Source organism: Epinephelus lanceolatus, chromosome 5 (genome assembly GCF_041903045.1).
Source record: "Epinephelus lanceolatus isolate andai-2023 chromosome 5, ASM4190304v1, whole genome shotgun sequence".
Taxonomy (NCBI): domain Eukaryota; kingdom Metazoa; phylum Chordata; class Actinopteri; order Perciformes; family Serranidae; genus Epinephelus; species Epinephelus lanceolatus.
In genome coordinates, this window is record NC_135738.1 from 30,728,645 (window position 1) to 30,739,071 (window position 10,427).

Below are 10,427 nucleotides of genomic sequence, written 5' to 3' on the forward strand. Positions count from 1 at the left end.
TAAGACTTTTTAAGAATCCACAAGAACCTTGTTGGTTGCATCAATACCTTTCTTACTTCAGTAAGAGGATCGCTTGGCTGTTAATAGTGACTCAGAAGATGATTTTTAAACAAGTTTAAAAATCAGAAATACAAAGTTTTCAGTGTTATCTCACTACCAGCCAACAGAGGAAATATGCAGGTACAATGCAGGTGAGTGTCTGGTCTGTGCCTCCGCCAGTGATACAATCCACAGGAGAGACAGAGACCCCAAAGCACATCTTCTCATGTGTAAGAATATAAATGTGTGTATGTCTGAGAATAGAGAAGCGACCTGTTAGCCACTCCTCTAAGAAACGTCACCCTGCTGTTTTCTGTCTTCTCAGATTGACTCAATGTCTGGTATTATCCCTCTGCTTCCTCTTCTCACGCCAGCCACACACACACACGACTGGTGCTCAGGCCTTCACCCCCAGCTGCTCCACCTCTTCCTTATTCTGTCTGCGGGCACAGGAGTGGGAGGGCGGCTGGTGAGGGTGCAGTGTTTGCCAATGATGTGATGTATTTGAACAGTGCTTACCTCCAGGGGATGAGAGAATGAGGTGAGGTAGTGGTGTGTGTGTGTGTGTGTGTGTGTGTGACAGAGAAAGGGAAAGACAAAGAGAGGTATTCGCCCCCAGAGGACACAGAGTACACCAATGTTACAAAAAAACAGCGTCCAAATCCAGCGGGGGGCCAATTCATCGAGTCCCCTCAATGGGGGCTCGACTACAAAGGCAGTTTTGGTTTCATGATGTCATGGTGGAATTTCACCCCGTGCAATCAAACAACATCTCTCCGCAAACAAAGCATCCCTCCCAAAGCCCCACCATTTGGTTCGATGTAGCCAGAACAACCAGCGTGTTGTTCTGGGACGGACGAGTGAGGTAAGGAGGAGCAGCAAAGAAGATGGAGAAAATCCTTTCAGCACAAACACACACTCACACGCACACATACAGATGCAAAACCAGATGGCCCTTGGCCTTTTTCAGTGAGCACAATGCCGTCTTAATGAGCGTTTCACTGAGTCCAATAGAAGACAGGCAGAGGTAATGGCATTACCAGCATTTCCAGCTGAGTCCCTTTGCTCTTCTGTGTGTGTGTGTGTGTGTGTGTATCTTGATTTTATTGCCCTCATGGGAATTCCCCATCACAAGATCAGTGCAGTCATGGAATACATGGTAAATCCCACTTTCTCACTTCCATTCGCTCTAAAATGAGCGGCCTGCCTGGCGTGTTGGTGTCTGTATTTATCACCTGGATCATAACGGATTATCCTTCCACAATATGCTTCCTCTGTATGTGTGTGTATATGTGTGTGTGTTTGTTTTTCAAGGTGCCCTCAGCTCGTATTATATGGATCTGCATCTCGGGTAACCTGCCCGTCGACAGTCTCCCCACCGCTGTGCTGAAGTCTGCACTTCTCTGCAGGTTTCTTGTTGCCAATGTACTGTAAACTCCTTCAGTGGCTTGAAATAGATTTCTGATGCAACTGTGTGCATAGCTACAACTTTTGTTTAGTTTTCATTCACTTCTTTACTGCTGCATTACTTCACATGTTGTTTGTGCACTGTAACAGATACATTGGTGAGGTAAAGCCAGACAATCAGCAGGGAAGAATGCAAATATGTGCGTATGAATACAAAGTGTGTGTGTGATATGAGATGCATATCCATGTATGCATTTATTGACGACATACTTGTGTATTTCTATACATGCATACATGATGTTTGCATGTAAGTTTGTATGCATTTTTGCGTATACAAATGTGTGATGCATGTACAGTTGGGTGACAAGGGAAAACCAAACCAACAGACTGTCTTCTGTTTTTTATTATCAGTTAATGTGTGGTCTACATCAGTGGTTTTAACCCTTTCTCATGTCAAGAAGTCCTAAATTGACATGCATTAAGTCACAGACCCCCATTTGATAAGAGTTTTCTTCAGGGAGCTTCATCTGAAAAGATTTTAGTTGTTAGATACGATTGAGACCAGAGTGATTGAGAGTGTTGTCAACTACGGTGAAACCTATGATCAGAATAGTCACTCCTATGACTCCTGCTCACATTGGGTGTACTTCTATAGTAAATTAAATAGTAAAAATGAACTTCCCCTTTTTTCTGGGGACCACCTAGAACTACCTCAAGGACCCTTGGTTGAGAACCACTGGTCTATAAAATGTCAGAAAGTAATAAATGTCTGTCACAATGTTCTAAAGCCCACTGTGAGGCCTTCAGGTGTTTTATATTGTCTAACTAACAGTCCCAAAAACTGGTAAATGGACCTACTCTTGTATAACGCCTTTCTAGTCTTCCAACCACTCAAAGCGTTTTTTACACTAGGAGTCACATTCACCCATACACTGGTGGCCGAGGCTACCAGACAAGGTGCCACCTGCTACTCAGTTTTTAACACACACACACACACCGATGGAACCACCATTGGGAGTAATCTGGGGTTCAGTAGCTTGCTCAAGGATACTTTGACATGCTGATTAGAGGAGCCGGGGATCAAACTGTTGATTTTTCAATTAAGGAATGACCTGCTCTTATCTCCTGAGCCGCAGTCGAGTCAACATATTCACTGTATAATGATGCAAAACATATCAAAGCAGTAAATCCTTGCATTAAAGAAGCTGGAACAAGAGAACATTCGGTATTTTTACAAGAAAAGGGGTGATTTAGTGGCAACTAGCGGTGCAAATTGCAAGTTGCAATCAGCTGAAACTTCTCCTGGTTAGAATTCTTTCAGTTTTCATTGCTCAGGAGGTTTTTACTGCAAGCTAAATTGTGCACAGAGGTCTCTTCCTCTCCAAAACAAATAGCCACAGTCATTTGAATTGGTGAAAGCACTGAGTAAAAGCTTTAAAACATCAGTGCTTTCCATCTCGATCGATGCTGAAAAAGCATTTGATCGTGTTGAGTGGAATTATCTTTTTGCTGCACTTCATAAATTCGGATTTGGTAACAGATTTATTTCGTGGATCAGACTTCTTTACACCTCCCCCCAGGCTAGCATCCACACTAATGACATTCGCTCTGATTACTTTACATTATCACGTGGTACTCGACAGGGGTGTCCTCTTTCCCCTTTACTTTTTGCTCTAGCCATTGAACCTCTGTCGATTGCTTTAAAATCCCTTCCCCTATTCCGGGGAGTCTCTCGCTCTAATTTGGAACTTAAATTGTCCCTTTATGCTGACGACCTGCTTCTATATATATCAGACCCACTAAACAGCATTCCATCAATTTTATCTTTATTGAAGAGTTTTGGTTCCTTTTCCGGTTATAAAGTCAACCTCCTAAAAAGTGAATGTTATCCCATAAATTCCTCTGCTTTATTACTCAAACAATCTGATATTCCTTTCAAAATTAGCATGTCGGGATTTAGATATTTAGGGATAAATGTCACCCGCTCTCTATCCTCTCTTTATGATGCTAATTTTTCCCTATTGCTGAAACAGACCAAGGCAGATTTGCACAGGTGGAACTCCTTGCCTTTGTCACTTATGGGTAGAATTAATGCAGTGAAAATGACTGTGTTGCCGAAATTTCTCTTTATGTTTCAATGTATTCCTCTTTTTTTACCAAAAAAATTCTTCAAATCACTGGACCAAATTATCTCAACTTTTTTGTGGAATAGTAGACCTCCCAGGGTGAAATACTCACTTTTACAGAAGTTTAATTTTAATGGCGGTCTCGCATTACCTAATTTTCTGCTCTATTATTGGTCAACGCATATTCACAAATTTATATATTGGTGTCAGTCCCCAGAATTGTTATGGTGTAGGCTGGAGGCTCAGTCACTCTCTTCATCTTCCTTATTGGCCTTACTCTCCTCCTCCCTTCCATTGAATCCCTCCAGGTTCACAAGTAACCCTGTGGTGCTTTCTAGTCTTAAGATTTGGCTTCAGTTTAGGCGCCATTTTAAATTCTTGTCTCCCTCCACTCTCACACCTGTAACTGAAAATCATCTATTTCCCCCTTCACTTATAGACTCCACTTTCATGTTTTGGCAAAGACAGGGCATTAAGCACTTTAAAGATCTTTATAAGGATGGCATCTTTTCCACATTTTCAGATTTGATGTCAGATTTTAATTTACCGGCTTCTCACTTGTTTCGCTATTTCCAACTGCGACACTGTGTCTCTAGTCTATTTCCATGCTTCCCTTCCCTTCCTGCCAACCAACCGTGGGATGATCTTCTAACTCTGAAACCCAATCAGAAATCCCTTATATCCAAAATATATGCACAATTAATGTCATTCGACGGTCACTCAGTGACAAAAGCTCGGATTTCATGGGAACGCGAGTTAGGCCTTGACTTCACAGACCAGATGTGGGATAAAGCTGTTCTTAGTATTCGGTCCAGCACACCTTGTGCCAGATTACAACTTATACAATTCAAAGTGCTTCATGGAACCCATTTATCGAAATCTCGACTCTCTGAAATCTACCCAAATATCGTAGACCAATGTGACAAGTGCCACGTCTCTCCCTGTAACCTAAGCCACATGTTTTTTTCCTGTCCTAGATTACAGAAATTTTGGGGTGACTATTCTATGATGATGACTAAGGTTCTGGGGAAAAATATTACTATGTGCCCTTTTATTGCAATATTTGGGCTCTCCATAGACTCCTACTTTAACCGTATGGAATTAGCTATATTAGCCTTTACATCCCTCCTTGCAAGACGTCGCATCTTATTTTCATGGAAGTCCCCTAAACCTCCATCTATATCCCTCTGGCTTAGAGATGTTATGTTTTTTCTTAAACTAGAAAAGATAAGATTCTCAGTTCAAGGTTCCTCAGCTAAATTTCATAGCAAATGGCAATCTTTCTTGGACTACTTTAAATCTTTGCAAACACTGCCTTCAGATTGATCTCCCTCCCCCCCCACCCTACATTCCACTTTTAGTTTATTTTTGTTTTGCTTTGCTTTGTTTCTACCCTTGTAAGTCTATGTGTGTGAAGGTGTGTACGTATGTGTTTGTGTGCATATGTATGTGCGTACAGATATATATGTGTGTATATATTTATTATTTATTTGTTTTATTTATTTTTAAATTGATTTTTTCTTACTTAACGTCTGTTTAGTTATTATTCTCTTATATTACATATTTGTCACTTTTTGGTCTTATGTAATTCAATTTTTACTGAACAGAGACTTTGCTCCACTGTTCTTTCTGCTGTTGGCCCTCCCCTTAGAGGGCCATGGGATTGTTCTGGGTACTGGGATAAGAAAACAGAAAACGCAATGTACAATGTGTGTAATTCTATTTCTATGAATGTATTGTTGTACTTCTTAAAAAGATTAATAAAAAAAAAAAAACATCAGTGCTTTCCGAGGCTGCTCATTGTGAAGGGGATGCTTATTACTCTGGCTGATGAGAAGATGAGAAGATGCAAAAAGCAAATGGGCCTATGTAGAGCCATGGTTTGGTTTGTCCGTTTTAGGCTACTGTAGAAACATTGGCAACTCCATGGACAAGGAGTCACTCCCCATGTAAATATGAACAGCTCAGCTTATACATTAAGGAAAACTTTCTTATTTTGTTATATTCCATTTCTGTCAGTATATCTATATACCTAAACCCTACACTGGACATTTAAGCAGTTCATTGGTATTCACTGTGTTCTCATTTAGTCAGGTTTGTCCTTTAATTTATCACCTATCTGTATGTGCACATTTGCATGAATGCTGCTGCTCATCCATTCAGATGTGACATGCATGTACAAGTGACTCCACAACAGTATGTGCATGCATGTGAATTAATGTTGTGCACCGTTGAAGTTCATTTAAATTAAACTGAAAGGCTAATGTGCTTGCATGTGCATGTATGTGTGTTGCATGCGTGTGAGCATGCGTGTTTCTAAGTGTGTATTCTCTCCCTCTCACATCGGCTGATGGGCACCAGACGTATTCATGCTGAGGGGCTGCCTGGCGCCTGCTCCCAGGCCTTCTATATGGAAACAGTTAGGAACTGTTACGTCAGCAAGCAGGCTACGGCACTCTCTCTCACTCTGTCTCTGCTTTTCCACTCGCATACATGTGCACGCACACATCTGAAGTGCGCTCACACGCACATGCATGCCCACTCTCTCTTCCTCTCTTTCTTCTCTCCTTGTTGCTCCCTTTGTTGCACACTTTCATCTAAAAACACACACTCATTACACACGCTCGCTGCTCGAAAGTTGCGTCAGCGCAGCATTCCACACTTTTCCACGCGTCACCAACGATGACTGACTCCAAACAGCATTTCTTGCCCTTTTTTTTCCATGGAAAACTCTTGTCCTTATATAACCCTGCAGTCTGGCAGCCCGCTCGTCCTACTATTTCTCTCTGTCTGTCTCCTTCTCTCTAACCTCTCTCTCATCCCTATCCACCTCTCACGCAAGTGGGCAAAAGCTTTTGCTCTGTGGGCCGGGAGGCCGGGCAGCCTATGGTAGTTCCCCTCTCCTTTGTGCCAGGCCAACAAGAGCTTTGGTAAATGTGTCCAATATTCTCTTCCTGCTACTGCCCTCGTGCAGTCGTGAGCACAATTCACGAGTCTGTCTTCATTTCAACATGAATTACAACTCACCGCAGTGAAATGAGCTGAATAAATGAAGGCAGGCAGATCATTAGTGCATTTTCTGCAGCAGCAGGCAAGTGTGTCTCTGCATGTGTGTGTATGAGAGAGAGAGGCCTGTGGTGATGAGGAAGCCCTGGCTGGCTCTGAGGCTCAGCAGGCCTCAGGTAATCCAACTTAATGCAGTTAGTGTTGTCATGGCCACCTGCATATTACACACCGCAGTGTTACAGCAAGACAAGAGGGGGTGTCTAGACTGGCAAACCACTGGAAAACAAAGAGAGGCTGCGAGGAGGATGCTGTGTTGTCTGGAGACTTTGATATGAACAACAACAACAACAATAATGGGTTATGTAATGATCAGGGGATCCACCTGGCCAATCTGAGGTTAAGTATTATTTCTATCTCTGGAGGTGATGATGTATTAAGTGGTTTAATTTGTGCACAGACACCAGAAATTAGACAGACAGTCATTGTGATTACTCAGGCAGGTGTTGTGTAACTGACTGCTGCCACCTACTGCTGGCTCCCAGTCAAACTCAGCAGCTCCAGTTTGTCCCCTGACAGGAAGGTGAGAAGCGATCAATACTTTTGTTCCCCAAGTCAAGCAGCAGATTGAGTGTGCATCTGTCGGTCCTCGAGTTTCGCTTAGCTTCTGTTTTCAGCAACAAAACTTAATGAATGGACAAAGATTTTTTTAAAAAGTGAGAAAGTATCTTCATTTCCCTCCTCTCAGTGTGTGTTCTATGTAACAGTGAGGCAGCCCCTCTTCACTGTCAATGAGTGTGTGTGTGTGTGTGTGTGTGTGTGTGTGTGTGTGTGTGTGCGCATGTATGTTCAAAGTGCTGACTAAAGCAGCTGGTGGTGCTGACATCTGTCTCTGTCTTTCTAACGGTGGAACAAACTGCAACTCTCTCTCCCAGCATCAGCCCCATCAGCACTCTCTGCCCAGGTCCAAACCCCATCAATGCATCCACTCACACACACACACACACACACACACACACACACACAAACACACACTGATCCTGCCACCAGAGTTGGCAACACACAGCATATCCCATATCTCAGCGTCTGCACCTCCAAAACCACATCCCGGACCACCACCGAAGAAGACGGTGCTTCAGGTGGATGTGGCGCTGCTGACATGAGGTCAGACACTGCCTCATCTCTCTGAGTGATCGAAGCTAGTGTGGAACTAGACTAATCACAGGTTTGGCTTTGACACATGCGTTAGTGTTAATAGTTTCCCCTCAGGTTCCAAATGATTTAATCATTTAACAACCAAGCCAGCTAAATACCATAACTGCCACCTCTTCAGTGGTTAGGTCATCTGGGAAAAGCCTGTAACTGTTGTACTGCACTCTTGTTTAATGCTTTCCTTTTCTTACTGCCATTAAGGTCCAGTGTGTAGGATTTAGGGGAATATATTGGCAAAAATGGAATATAATATAATAAGTATGTTTTGATTCATGTGTAATCACCTAAAAATAAGGATAGTTAGTTTTAAGGATGTTTTTGTTACCTTAAAATGAGCCATTTATATGTACATGGGGAGCGGGTCCTCATCTACGGAGATTGCCTTGTTGCACTGCCATGTTTCTACAGTAACCTAGATTGGACAAACCAAACACTGACTTTAGATAGGGCCATTCATACTTTCCCATTTTCATGTCAGCCACTGTAAAAACCCAATTAGATGAGAGTGTCAGAAAAACACTGATATTTTTACGTAAAACTGCTTTATTCAGTGTTTTTACCAGTTTAAATCACTGGGTTTGTTTGTTTTGGAGAGGAAGAGACCTCTGTGGATTATTGTAACTCCCAATAAAACCTCCTGAACATCTGGATCTTACATTATCAGAGGAAAATGGTGAGCACAGATCAGCAGGTTCTGGGCTAGCAGCCTGTCTCTGAGAAGCCAAACAGCATAACAGAAATACTGATTTTTCATGTGGGGTTGGTTTATTCACTGTTTTTACCCGCTTTAATCACCAGGGGTCTCATTCAGTATGTTTGCATGAACGCAGTAGTCGAGCTAAGCTCATAGCTTGGCTAATCAGTCAAGTCGGACCTCTCATCTTGTCTGAGTATACATGCAAAAGAGAAAATCGAATTTCTGACCAAGTACGTCTGACTCCGCCTCGATAGGCGGTGCTGTGTCCTTTTTAATATAGTGCATATTGAACTAGTTCCGGTTGACCCAAAGAGGAAGCTAACGACGAATGAAGATGGCAGAGCATGAATGTAGTTTCCTTGTCCGTCCAGAAGTGTGTCTTCTGCTTCTCGGTCGCCATGGTGTTTGTTTGTTTGTTATTCCAGGAATTACTGCACTGCTGCTATGTCATCTCCTCCTTCTTCCAGGTGAAAGCCTGCAAAAGAAACAGTGGTGCATGGGCAGAACGCAGAGTCCGACTCTAGTCGGACTAAGTGGATACATGCAGCAATAGTTCGGTTTTCAGTTGAATTATCTAGGTGTGTTAGTCGAGCTATCAGTCGAACTAAGCTGTATATACATGCATTTAAAAGTCCGGTTTCAGTCGGACTAAACCAATAATTCATTTTTCTCAAGCTGCATGTAAACATACTGATTTATAAAACAGTGTGTAGGATCCATACTAAAAATGTACGTATGGACAAAAGCCAAAAATGGCATGCACCAAAAAATATTCGACAATTTCTACAATCAGGCTTCCAGCTCACCATCTGCATTGCCAATTTCCCATCTCCAAAATGTTCATAAGCATGGGTGAAAGTTGCTCCCATCAACTCTGTCTTTATAGATCACAACTTTTGCATTGGAAGTGGCGTACGCCTTTTTCATACCTCGTTTTGCGCATATGCAATGTGTATAAATGAGAACCCTAGTCCATTTGTTTTTCAGAGGGAGAGACCTCTGTGGATAATTCTGCTCCCAGTAAAAACCTCCTGAACAGTAAACACTGAAGGAATCCTAAGCAGGAGCAGTTTCAGCTGGTTCCAAGCCTCACCACTAGATGCCACTAAATCCTCCTAAATCATGCACGCTGAACCTTTAAATTGAAGGTAATCTATGATGAGCAGTCGTGAGCTATTTCAGACATCTTTGTCTGGTGATACTGGCACTGACCATGAAGGTATTCCTAAGTGAATCAATAATGTAGAGCTGTAATTTGTGGGCACTTTGAGTGCAGTACAGCCCTTATTTTTAGCTTTAGAGGAGCAAGGGTAAAACTTCTGATAATGTACAGTACCTGAAGTGAAAAGGATTGTTATTTTCGGTAAACATCAATCATTTTGTAACATGTCAGTCAGTTATGTTGCAAGGCCAAATTTGGTAACGTCGCCATGAAAATGCACATATTGTAATGATACGATAAATGATATAACAAAAGATCAAATAAACCTCTTTAAAGTACCAGCAATTTACTGCTCATAGTGTATTATTTTTATTATTCTAGGATGCCTGATAACATTGGGCAAAGGAACTGCAAATGAAAGACAGCCTTTTAGCTGACTCAGGTGTATTTACATTTGTTTTACATTACATTTGTCTCTTGTCAAATACCAATTTTGTGACTATAAACCAATTTTTAAAGCTGTGTACGTAAACTGTATCATATTTTTCTGTAAACCATAAAGCAATTTTATGTAGTTTAATCTACACTTGTGAATAAAAAATGTTTGTTTTGTGAAAATGGCAACATTTTTTTAAACTAAATGTACAGTAGCCCAGCAGGGAAAGATTGCTCATAATAAATGTATGTTTGAAGGTTTTGCCTCATCTCATGAATCTTTTGACGATATAGACACAACAAAGGCCCACTGTTATACCTTCAAACAGACCCACAGTATTTGTAA